The following is a 13,324-nucleotide window of genomic DNA, read 5'->3' as shown; positions in this document are numbered from 1 at the left end:
GGTCCAGGTAGTATCAACATCTTGTTTCGCTTTCCTGTAAAAGGTGAAGTACTGTCTGCAATAGAGATGGCTGCTCTATGCCGGTAACACTGACAGACTCCCTTCCATTTTTACCCCCATGAAAAACTGCTAAGCTATACTGAAAGACTTTGACTTAGTTAACCCTTATACATTTTACCCAGTATGCCATAATAAAATCATAGCAAGGTGTTACTGGTAAAGTACAGACAAGAATGGTATATCGCAGATAAGTGTGACACAAAAAACATGGCTAGCCAAGGTACGTGCATAACGTAAGAAAGATAAACTGCAAACTTAAAAAATCTACAACTTTGAACAAAGTCTAATACCTCACATTCAAAAGTCTACATCCAGCTAACATTTATGTATTCAAGGGCAATAGCCTAACCTCATCATTACCCAAATTTCTTACATCAAATGAACCTACAAATGATAAATTGTGTTTTCAATAGGTAGCTATGTGCTACAATTGCTGAAATCTGCTATTAACCACCAACATGCGATGCCACGGATATTAAAGAAACCACACGCACATGCTTCTAACACACTTCTGAAACAGCTACACTCTGACACCAAGCAAATGGTTTTATAATATGAAGCTTTTATTGTGGGTTCAAATACATCTACAGTATATGGTACTGTTTAGCAGGATTGGGAATTGACCTGAAGTCAGAAAGGAATCATTCAATGGATAAAAAATAAACCAATCCAAGCTAACCACTGGTCTGTGAGATGTATCTTTCTCATCTTTCATTCTTTCCGTTTCAATCAAGCAGACACAGCCACACAGACAGTATATTTGGGTGGTTTGTAAGTCACGTGACCTATGCCAGAGAAAACAATATGTACCACAGAGCAAAGAAACTGTGTTATGCAAAAAAATAAATAAATGTCAATACAAAAACAATACATACCAATAACTAGCATCCAAAACACTTGGCAAATATGTGCATATCCTTGCAGTAAATGATGTCCATACAGATATCAACTATATAGCAAATATAACAATTCATTTTGTAATAGCTGTCGGTAAGACTACAATTATCAAACGATTCCTGACTTTCACAGTTTAATGACAGTAAACCCCAATACAAACATGTTAATAGCTTTAGGTAAAAGTTTCAGGTGGTTCTGTCAAAAGATTGCATACTGTGTGGAGTTCCACCATAGAGAACAGCAGTACATTGAAATCCAATTACTTCTCTTAAATCAACTATCATAGTTCAGTTTGAACCAAACAGCAGAGCCCCTTTAATCAGCTGCCTGCAAGCTGCTGTTATGGCATTTGGGTAATTTCATTGTCCCTCAGGCATGTCTAAGGGCTGTGTTTTGTATGTGGCTGATCCACTAACCTCATACCAAGCGCTGCATAATTTACTTGGTTAAATTTGTTCAAGCCATCTGCACAAGCACTGTTTGCAGTGACAAAGTCACCAACATCCTTCTGGAAATACAGTATTAGGACTCAGCAGGAAAGAAAGATACACTGCAGATGTATATCAAATTACAAATGAGAAGCATATTTGCAGCATACTGTGTATACAGAATAAATGATCTTACATACTACTGCAAATAATAATAATAATAATAATAATAATAATAATAATAATAATAATAATAATAATAATACGTCTCGAGAGCCTGTCCATTTTAAAATCCTTTAGGAGTGTAATGCATGACGTGTATTCCAAGGCTTCTTTCTAATTCAGTACTGCAGAGCAACGTTTTGTTGCGTTAATACACATATATATATATATATATATATATATATATATATATATATATATATATATATATATATATATATTTTAAACAAGCAGTTAATGCATCAACAACTAATTTCTTCTAATACATGAGGCTGCATATTTACTGCACACATTCTCTGGAAGAACATTAGCGTTGCATTGCAATTCTACTCCCTTAACATTTTCAGCTTCATTACTTACATAATTCGTTCTGACATGCACTCACAGCAATTCAAGCATGTTGTAATTAAGCCTCAATTTGACCAGTTTCCAGGGCTGTAAGCTGGGTGCACGGACAGCAGGTGGCAGTGTAGCCCTGTGGACCACATCCTAGGGTGCCGCTCATGTCAGTGCATTCTGTCAAGCTCCCGCAGATTTTTGAAGGCAAGGCTTTGAAATGCCTTAATTTCCCCCAAATGAAACAGGCTTGGCTGAACACTCATTCACGCTTGGCGCATCAGGTAAACGTGAAAGGGAGTGGAAATGCTTTGGTTTACTCTAAAGCCCCTTCGATAGCCTTTGGAGACTCCATCTCTTCTTGGAATAAAACAACGAAAGCAAAAAAAAAAAAAAAAAAAAAATCATTACATGTAGTATTTGCCAGTAATTGATTGTAAATATGTAATCTATGAATTGTCTGGGAAATAAAATAAATAACTACAATGTGTTTATTGTTTTCACCCATCAATAAACAGTATAGGAAGTCCAGAGCCTCTGGAAGCAAACTAGGACCCTGTCTATTCTCTTTACTGTGCTCTCAGTCTATGTATCCTGCTTTTTTAAAATCCAGTCCAATAATTTATTGAATTTCCAGATGCGAATCCATTAAGATCCCATTCCCAGGGTGGTTCTGGGTCCCAGCAGCACCTCAATCACACAATACCACTCATTAAGTTACAAAAAATGGCTTATAATAAAACCTCACACTTTTATAAGATATTGTCAACGAAGACATATTATGTGTCCAAATGAAAGAAGATGAGTCTTAAGCACTGTGCTAATGGGTAGCTGTGCTGCTCTTCTATTGTATTAGTACTATGGACCGTGAAGAGATATTATATAGAGATAAATCAAATCTGTATCATTCAGTATGTTATACTTAATAAGGCTGGAGTGTTTAAAGTGGTTGCAGCTAGCAAATTAATTCTAGAAATTGGAACATCTTTTCACTTGAATTCGTTATACTGTAGGTCTCAAATGTGCAGTTTTGGTACATCATACATGCATTGTCATTTTAAAAGATGGAATATGGTGCAGCACTAGATTAAAGAAATCTCTGTTTGCATTCTTGCACTTTCTTGTTTTTTTCACCTGGGCAGCTGCTTCCATTATTAAAATGCTTTTTAGTGAATGACCCCAAAGTGAAATGACCTATAAAGTGAGATCACTATACTGTACCAAGAATAGCACCAGAAACCATGTTTGAAAATGAAAATACATGTTTGGTATATGTGCTTCTTTCAACACACCATAGCATACCTGTGGCCCTATTCATAAAAGTACTTGCCGACTGCTGTAATAAAATGAATTTTGTTTAAAACTAACGAAAGTCGGCCATATTCTATTCATAAAATGATCTGAGAATATCGACGACTGTCGCAAAGCACTTTATGAATGGGTATACAGTCGTTCAAGAACGATAATCTGCCTCTTCCTGATGACATCATCAGCATTATTAATGTTCCCTGTGGTGGTGTCGGTAGCTGTTGCAAAAAGAAAAACACAATCCACCTACAGTAGCCTGCTACCGATGTCAACATTTAAAAAAAAAAAAAAAAAGGATTTTTTAAATAAATACTTAGTATATTTGTTTTGTTTGGTAAACATATTTCCATACTCACTCTTAACTGCAGGACCAAAAAAATTAAAAAAATTCTTAAATAAAAAGCACTGCAGGAGGACGTTTGTATAATACTGTAATAATAATAATAATAATAATAATAATAAGAAGAAGAAGAAGAAGAAGAAGAAGAAGAAGAAGAAGAAGAAGTTTGAAAACTTGAAATGTTAATGTTACAAATTCTTATTATTATTATTATTATTATTATTATTATTATTATTATTATTATTATTATTATTATTATTATTAATAAACCCCATTTAAAGCACAGAGGCGAGTTTATGTTTATGAATCAGTGATCTGGGGACCTATCCACATATCACAGGCATGATATCCATACACGCCTAACTTTGATATATTACAATACATATGGTCTTGAAACTGATAACAGCTCGGAGGTCTACACTTGCCAATGCCAGTATTTGTTTCCTACAAATATTCAATATATCTGATCACAAAATAGATCGTTTTGTGATGTACGAAAAAAACAAAAACAAAAAAAAACAGGATCATGGCAAAGAAATAATAATAATAATAATAAAATAACTGTCTATTCTCAGTCTCCTACTTGCTCTCCGCTTCACAGCGCTCTTTCAAAATGATTATGCCAGAGAATATGTTCTCGTGTGAGTATATGTTTATATTAAACATTTTACCTCATACAAAGCTACAGATTGTTTCTAAATAGGCAGTGTAAATCATAGGTATAATCAAACTGTATAACAGAGCAAGTGCAGTAATAAAATATATAAAAAAAATAGCCTGCCGAGGCTGTTGTTAGTTTGAACTTGACTGTAGAAAGTGTTCAATAACTCCTAGTTATCGACGACAATTTGCTGTCGTTCACTCTTATGAATAGCAAGTTGACGCTCAGGACCGCTGATAACTTTATGCTAATGAGGTAACCGTTAACCGTTCTCTCAATTCGTTAAAAACAAGCCTTCATAGATGAAAACTGTTGGGGTTTAACGACGCATCTGAATGATCTCTTATGTATAGTAACTGCTGCTAAATAGGCAGCTGTGGAAGAAATCCGATCATGTAGGCCCTACTCCTGTTTTCTCATTTTGACAGGCGTTAAATAGACCCCCTGGATCCTACAACAGGCCTGTATGCAGTTGCTGAAATTAAGTATTTTATTTTTATGTTGAAGCTACATTACAAAGAGTACTGCAGCTTCTTCCTTTTTTTTGCTGCAATTCCTTCTAAGGGCAAGGGACTGCTACTGAGGAAGGTTAGCCTCAAGGACAGTGTTGAAGCCTGTGGATGCTGGCTTTCTCTACAGTAGCATCACAGGACACAATGCTTTGTCTGGCCTGTCCAGCCACCTCTCTTAAACTGAGGATAAAAAAAGACTAATTCTGTTCCGTGTACAATACAATCATTTTTTGCCCTCTTTTTCTGTTTAAATAGGGACACCCAAATATACAACTCATTCCCTATATAAACAGACAATACTGCAGAAAACAGCAACATTTTCAGTTCTAATAAAACTATAAAATTATACTGAATGCTCCTGTGTACAAATTGATTAATTGCTAGTGGTGAAACTTCTCCTTATTGGTATGCCAACTGTATATATAAAGTCAGTATTCCTCAGAAATGATTTGTTTTCAATTTAACATATATAGCTTTTTTTTTTTTTTTTTTTTTTTTTTTTATATATTTTGTTGAAATAAAACAAATCGCCAATTACCTTTTTGGGATGTCTCTGAAAGACTGTTTGAAACCATAGCAACACACTCCAAATATAGTCTTATACCGCTTTCACACACAAATGCCGCTACTGAACCATCTCAGAGACATTTAAAAAATGATTTAAACTCATTCACACAGCAAGAAATTGCACAATCTATGCCGGTATGATATCGTCATAACATTTCACACAACCAAAGAGATCATGTGAGTGCAACTTTTAAACCTGTCAGTCAATAGATCATTTTCATGGCAATGGCAACAGAAAAAAAAAAAAATAATAAATAAATAAGCAGAATAACGTGGGTAAGCTCTAAACAAAAAATTATGTGATATATATCATTTAATGAATGGTGCTGGAGAACTGTAGTGTACTGTAAACTTCCATGTTCTCGCTTTCTCTCTCTCTCCCTCTCTCTCTCTCGTGGAGGATTGTGGGAAGGGCATGCAGAGAGGTGGAACGCCAGTGCGGTAGGACCGGGAAATTTAAAACTTTATTTATTTATTCATTTTGTTTGTTTTGATAGTCACTTAGTTGTTCTTTTGGGTGTGTGTTTGTTTGTTAATAGGTTAGTGGTGTGTGTTTGGAGATCCCGTAATGGGGTCTCATTCAGGAGGGCTGGGGGCTCTCACCTGCCGACACGGGGTCCGTTGCCTGCCTGATCCTGGCGTTTCGGTGGAGGAGTGTCTGCTGGCAGTAGGAGAGGTGGTGGGGTTTGAGAATATTAGGTCAGCGTCAAGAATGAATAAAGCGCTGGTAATATTTTTAGTGGAGGTGATGCTAGTAAACAAGCTGGTAAAGGAAGGCTTTACAGTAAAAGGTGAATTTGTTCAGGTTTCCCCTCTAGTAACCCTGGTAACAAAAGTTATTATTTCTATGTGCCCCTGTTTTTAAAAAATGAGCCATTAGAAAATAATTTATCTCGCTATGGTAAACTTGTGTCCCCAATTAAGTGAATCCTGCTGGGTTCTAAAAATAACAGCGTTAGGCACGTCATGTCTTTTAGAAGGCAGGCGTTTGTGTTATTAAAAGATCCCAATCAAGTAATAAATGTAGCCTGGAATTTTAATGTGGAAGGGACGAATTGTATGGTGTTCATCAGTTCTGAAACAATGAGGTGTTTTTACTGTGGAGAACAGGGACACCAGAGGAAAGCCTGCCTGAGAAGGGAGGCTAGAGCGGGGGTGTTGGGGGTGAGCGGGAGGAAGAGTCGGCTCCTGCATCGCAGCTGCAGAAAGAGCCCGTGCTGACTGAGGAGGAGGCGATCCAGATACCGAAGGAAACCGGAGCAGAACCACCAACACCACAGCCTCGCACAAAGAGACCCAGCCGTAGTCTGTCACTGACGGGTTCAGAGGATAATACAGCTACTACTGAGAATGGTGAGGAACCATTCAAGGTAGTAGCTAAAAAGAAAAGATTTAAACAGAAGGCTGCAGAGCTGCCGGATGGCAGAGCGCAGCCAGTGCAGCACTCTGAACCCGTGCAGACAGGGAGACTGCGGGCTCCAGACGGGGCGTCAGTCCCTCCCAATGTGGAGGAAGAGAACACAGTGGACAGTGAGCCAGGCACGGTGCAAGACTCTCCGCTGGCTGAATCTCAGCCGCCTGAAATACTGATGGCTGTGGCAGAGACTGGTGTCGAGGAGTCGGAGGGAGCTGAGGAGGAGCGGATTTTTGGGGGCGAGTGAGAGGACAACGCGGAAGAGATAGAGGGGGAGCACTCTGACTCCTCACTTATCTCAGACATCCCTGATAGCCAACCCTTCAGTAAGAAAAAATTATACATGCTTGAGCAGGTAAATGATTTTATGACAGAAACAAAAGGGAAAAGGGGAGTAGAAATAGAGAGTTTTTTCCCTGATTTAAGGTTATTTCTCCACTCCGCTAACGTTATCACAAGGAAGGCAACAATAAAAGAATTTGATCAGCCAAAACATTACGGATTAAAAAAAATTGTTCAGAACATTAAGAAGGATTTTAACAGTGGTTCAAAATCTCTTGTTTAAAAATGGCTGTTTTTATGAAACTTCTTTTATTACTTGTTTTAGTCTGTTAGTTTTTTTAGCCATGATGGAAAAGCGCGTTTTTGTTACTTTTAATCTAAACGGTTGTAGACAGTCTTTTAAGAGGGCGCAGCTAGTTGAGTTTTTAGAGCAGAAGCAGGCGGGGGTGTTGTTTCTGCAGGAAACGCACTCTGATCAGGAGAATGAGGAGGCGTGGCGAGCGGAGTGGAAGGGTCTGTGCGTGATGAGTCACGGCGTTAATACTAGTGCAGGAGTAGCCGTGCTTTTTAAACCCAGCCTAGGGGCAGTTTTATTAGATATGGAAGAAATCGAGAAAGGGAGGATTTTAAAAGTAAGAGCTAGGCTGGGCAGTACAGTGTATGTTTTTATTAATATTTATGCCCCCAATAGAGGGGGGGAACGAATTTTATTTTTAAAAAAATTAAAGCAAGCTCTTTTTAATATTAATAATAACGATGTGGTGGTACTAGGAGGAGATTTTTATTGCACTGTTCATTTTAATATTGATAGAAATAATGATGAACCACATCCTCAGTCCTCCAGAGAGTTGGCTGCAATGTTAGAGTCCAGTGACCTGGTTGACATGTGGAGATGCCTGCACCCCAGTTCAAGACAATACACCTGGTCTCAGTATCACACAAACTGTGTATATAGAGCAAGACTAGACCGGTTTTATACTTCTAAAAATGATTTAAATAAATTAATCAAAGCAAGAATCATCCCCAGTAGTCTCTCTGACCACCACTGTCTATTAATTACAGTAATAATTCAATCAGAACCCCACAGAACATCTCACTGGCATTTCAGTGTAAAATTACTACAAGATGTAAAATTCAAGCAACAATTCAAACTTTTTTGGATAATTTGGAAAAAAGAAAAAGCACAGTATAAAGATTTAAGACAGTGGTGGGCATTGGCAAAATACAAATAAAATGTTTTTGTCAACAATATACTATAAATGCAACCAGGTCACTGAACACAGCCGTGAGAGAGCTGGAGTCAAAAATCCTCCTCCTAGAGGAAAGTTTAAATTCAGAATTTAAAGAACAGACCCTGGAGAACCTAAAAGAGCAGAAAATCGCGCTGGGGAGCTTGCTGAAGGAAAGGGTGAAGGGGGTGATTTTGCGTTCCAGATTCATGGAGTTGAGAGACATGGATGCCCCCACCAGTTTCTTCTTCAAGAGTGGACAATAGACAGCTGTGCTGTATCAGGACTCCTGGTGGGAAAGAACTGCACACCCGGGAAGAAATCAGCAGAGAGGCGGTGCGTTTTTACAAGGAACTTTATAATAAAGAACTGCAAGCGGCTGCTCCAGGGGTTACCCAGCCTCAGTGAGGAGGAGCAGATTCAGCTGGACGCACTGCTGACCCACCAGGAGATGACTGCCGCTGTCAAGCAGCTCTCCAGCAGAAAGGTTCCCGGGATCGATGGACTGCCAGCAGAATTTTATAATATTTTCTGGCATATAATGGGGGAGGATTTGCTCCAGGTTCTGAGAGAGCCTCAGCCACAAGGAACTGCCTCTTAGCTGCCGTAGGGCAGTGGTTACACTGCTGCCCAAGAAGGGAGACCTTTGCCAGCTTAAAAATTGGAGACCTGTGTCACTTTTCTGTTCTGATTTAAAGATTTTATCAAAAACAATCGCTAATAGATTAAAAGCAGTTATTGGAACTGTGGTACATATGAACCAAACATATTGTATACCGGGTCGCTCTATTTTTGATAACTTGTTTTTTATTAGAGACTTTTTAACTGTAAATGATATTTGTGATTTTAATGTAGGAATGGTCTCCCTGGATCAAGTGAAGGCTTTCGATAGCGTCGACCACACCTACCTCTTTAAAACACTGGAGGCCTTCGGGTTCGGCCCTGGTTTTATCTCTTATATTCGGCTTTTATATTCCAACATTTTTAGTATTTTAAAGATCAATATTGGGCTGAGTCAGCCTATCCCAGTGTGCAGGGGTATAAGGCAGGGCTGCACCCTGTCTGGTATGCTGTATTCGCTGGTTATAGAGCCCCTGCTGCACCTGCTGAGGGTCAGGTTAGCTGGATGGACAGTACCCTCCTCGCCCTTCACACCCTCCTCTGCCACAGTGAAGGTGTCTGCCTATGCAGACGATGTGACTGTGTTTGTGAGTGGGGATGCAGATGTCCAAGCACTGCAACAGACTCTAAATGAGTTCCAGAGAGCATCTTCTGCCAGAGTAAACTGGGCAAAATGTGACACCTTCCTGTCGGGCAGCTGGGATGAGGGCACCCCTCCTGTCCTGCCTGAGGGGCTGGAATGGATAGAACAGGCATTAAAGTGCTGGGGGTGCACCTCGGAACAGAGAACTACACGAAGAAGAACTGGGAGGGTCTGTTGGACAGGGTAAGGGGGCGGCTGCAGAGATGGAAGGGACTGCTGGCCCAACTGTCCTTCAAGGGCTGGGTGCTTGTTATTAATAATCTGGTGGCCTCTAGCATGTGGCACAAGCTGGTATGCTTGGACCCACCCCGGGGCCTGGTGAAGGAGATCCAGAGAGTGCTGCTGGAGTTCTTTTGGAGCGGGAGACACAGTTTGAGGCAGTCCTGTACCTCCCTAGTGATGAGGGGGGCAGGAGCTAGTCAGCATTTTCAGCAGGGTGGCAGCCTTCAGACGGCAGGTGGTTCAGAAACTCCTGTACACTGAGGAGGAGGCTCATTGGAAGAGACTGGCCTGTTTCCTTCACAATAGAGTTGGGGGGCTGGGGTTAGGAAAACACCTGTTTTTAATTGCGAACACCAGTTTTTGTAAAGCAGGACTTCCTCCTTTTTATCAAAGTATTTTAAATGCTTGGCAGCTGGTGAGGGTGGAAAGGGATGTGGAGTCTTTGACAGGGCAGGACCTGTTTGAGGAGCCCCTATTTTTTAATCCACTCTTTCCAGTTAAGTTCCTCCAGTCAATGATGATCTGTGCCAGTTTTTTAAAAGCAGGTGTAACCAGGATGGTCCACCTGTTGAACCTTGAGCTCTCCTGCTGGCTAACTGCCTCCCAGCTAACTGCACAGCAAGGGTGTGGGTGAGTTGAGGGGCTGCCTCTCCCCACGGCTCAAGGCAGTCCTGAGGGAGGAGCTGTCCAGAGGCACAGAGCAGAGACAGCTTTCCTTATTTCCAGGGATGATTGGAAATAAGGAGAGGGGGGTGGAGAGAATGGAGGGGCGTTGCTTAAATTGCAGAATGTGGAGGAAATTGTCTTTCACATAATGAATAGCAAACATATATACAAACTGTGTGTTAAAGCCACAGAGTATAGTAGGCTAGGGTCTGGTAGACTCCAGGTGGAGAGCTTACTTATCTGTAGAGGAGGGGCACAGGCCAGTGTGGAGGGTTCTGCACAAGCCGCCCCTCGCCAAGAGAGTGGGGGACCTGCAGTGGAAGATTCTACACTGCACTGTGTCCACAGGCAGGTTTCTCTATAGAGTGGACCCCAGTATTAGTGAGCAGTGCACTTTCTGCTCAGCAGAGGAAACTCTCTTTCATGCCTACAGTGAGTGTGAGAGGCTGCGGACACTTTTTAATTTACTGCAGGGAAACCTGAATAATTAAGGGGTTGTTTTTAGTAAGGAGCTTTTTATTTTTTGGGGTTCTGTACAGTTTTAAAATGAAAAACAGGTGTGTTCTTATTAATTTTTTAATTGGACAGGCAAAATTGGCTATTTTAAGGACAAGGAAAAATCAACTCTCTGGTTCTGGACTGACCAGTTTAGTGGTTCAGTTCAGGGTGCTCGTGGTCAGCCAGATCAGAGTAGAGTTTAAGTATTTTAAACTGGTCAGTAACCTGGAGGACTTTCAGGAGAGGTGGTGTGTGGGAGACGCCTTGTGTGCTGTGAGTGAGGTGGGGGAGCTCCAGTTTTTGTTCTAATTTTAATTTAATTTTTTTTTTACAGTGTTTTTATTTTGGCTTTAATCTGTTTTTAACAGGGAAAAAAAATGTTTTTTTATAGATTTTTTTATGATCCTTTTATTTTGGTTAAAATCTGTTTTTAAGGAGAACATGATGTATTTTAGGATTTTTTATTTCTGCTGAGGCAGTAGGAATCTTAACTTTTGTTGTGTTTTACCTTTATTTGAATTTTAATGTTTAAAAATAAAATATCAAACAGAACAAAATTTCAATGTACCATTTGTAATTCGGTAATATGAGAGAGTTGGTCAGGGGTCTGAATACTTTTGCAAGCCACTGTGTGTGTGTGTGTGTGTGTGTGTGTGTGTGTGTGTGTGTGTGTGTGTGTGTATGTGTATATATATATATATAAATATATATATATATATATATTAATATATATATATATATATATATATATATATTATTTTCATTCAGTCCTCTGGTACCACTGCAGTGTATTAAACGTTGTAGGCTTCTCAACATCAAAAAAAAGCTGGTAGTTTTTTTTTTTTGCATATATGGAAAACACTGCACAATTTTGTGACGTTTGTTACGATAATATATATATATATATATATATATATATATATATATATATATATATATATAACAGCCTGTTGTGTGCCTGTTGCAATCTTTGAGTTTCCTCTGCATTCTCGAGAAGTTCCCCGATCACATTAACTGGATTTGCGCAGGGTCTGTGTCCCCAAATTCTACTGCACTGTTCAAAGTGCCGCATCTGTTTAGTACCTGCCACTATTTTAAGTTAACAATTCCTTAACTTCTCCAGTTGCTATATGTCGTTTTTGATCAGCCATTGTATTTGAAAAAAAATGAAAGTGTGTAACCCCAACGCCGTCCGGTATACAGTCATATGGGATGTTGTGTTTCAATCCACGCCCACTACAGCGCTTCAGTGCCAGCATAGCCTTTCACACAGTAATTATGACGCTTCAGTGCATAAAATAGATGATGGTATAGGCAATTCACACAGACCAAAAATGCTCCATCAGTACTGGTTCTGAGTTGTCATAACTCGTCTGCGTGAAAGGGGCGTCAGATGAAGACGTCACCTGAGTCAATGTGGAAGAAAAGGGATAGCAAATTGACATCAGCAAATTTATTAAGTGGCAATGATTAGACTGATGCTGATAACAAAGCAAACGGGCTGACTGAAATCAGAAAATGAACGATACATTTCAACAAATAGTGCAATTGCAGTCTACTGTAGAAAAGAGTACAGCTTCATGCTTTTTTTTTTTTTTTTTTTAACATTTTTACTGATCCTAATTTATATCTTTCACATAATAAGCTTTGGCCCAAGTTTTTTCCTATAGAATTAACACATTTTGCATCATAAAGCTGAATGAAACCTACTGAATAATGTTACATTAACATACCGGTATTGAATTACATACCTCTTTCTAGTTATACTTAGCAAAAAAACAGACAAATATGTGACATTTCGAAATCTAACCCGAAATACTGTACTACTGTTATGGCTTCCGATAGACTTTTGCAACATCATTTTGTTGTTTCTTTGATTATAGGATGTTAAATAAAAGATCTAAATTATGTTCATATAGTCTTTGTTTCTTTTTTTTCTTTTTTTTTTAAATCATGTCTGAATCCTAAAATTCTAGGTGATGCAAAACATGAAGAAGTACAGATATAGATCTTTTGTATTTTCTTAAGACTGCAAAACCCTTCCCCTGTCTCTCACAAATGACTAGTCTCAGAAGAAAGCTAGATCTTTATTATTGTCACAAATGCCTTATTTAATGTAACAGCTGTAGATGTCATGTCTCAATCTGCTGAGCCGCTGATGGAGTAGAGACATGATTCACATTTGTACATTTCAAAGATAAGCCTAATACACAAGAGTCAGCATTATATGGCTTATCAGGTCAATAGCTGAGAAATAATTCACTGGGAAACTCCTATACTGATTTATTTCAAACTATTTCCATGCTGTCAATTGAAATTCATAGGTTTGTGTAAAACTGGGGGATATTAAACACTTGAAAATGGGCATTGTGTGGACCTATACTTACAGAGCATTGGTGCATTTTACAGCCTGTAACA

General features: G+C 39.1%; 1 protein-coding gene across 2 annotated transcripts in view; it reads right to left on the bottom strand.

Moving 5' to 3' along the window:
• Positions 1 to 13,324, bottom strand: part of roraa (RAR-related orphan receptor A, paralog a) — a 254,822-nt gene that overhangs the window by 18,468 nt on the left and 223,030 nt on the right. The window lies entirely within an intron of this gene.

This window comes from Polyodon spathula, chromosome 24, assembly GCF_017654505.1.
Source record: "Polyodon spathula isolate WHYD16114869_AA chromosome 24, ASM1765450v1, whole genome shotgun sequence".
NCBI classification, from domain to species: domain Eukaryota; kingdom Metazoa; phylum Chordata; class Actinopteri; order Acipenseriformes; family Polyodontidae; genus Polyodon; species Polyodon spathula.
The sequence above is the reverse complement of the archived record's forward strand: the minus strand, read 5'-3'. Positions and strand labels throughout refer to the sequence as shown.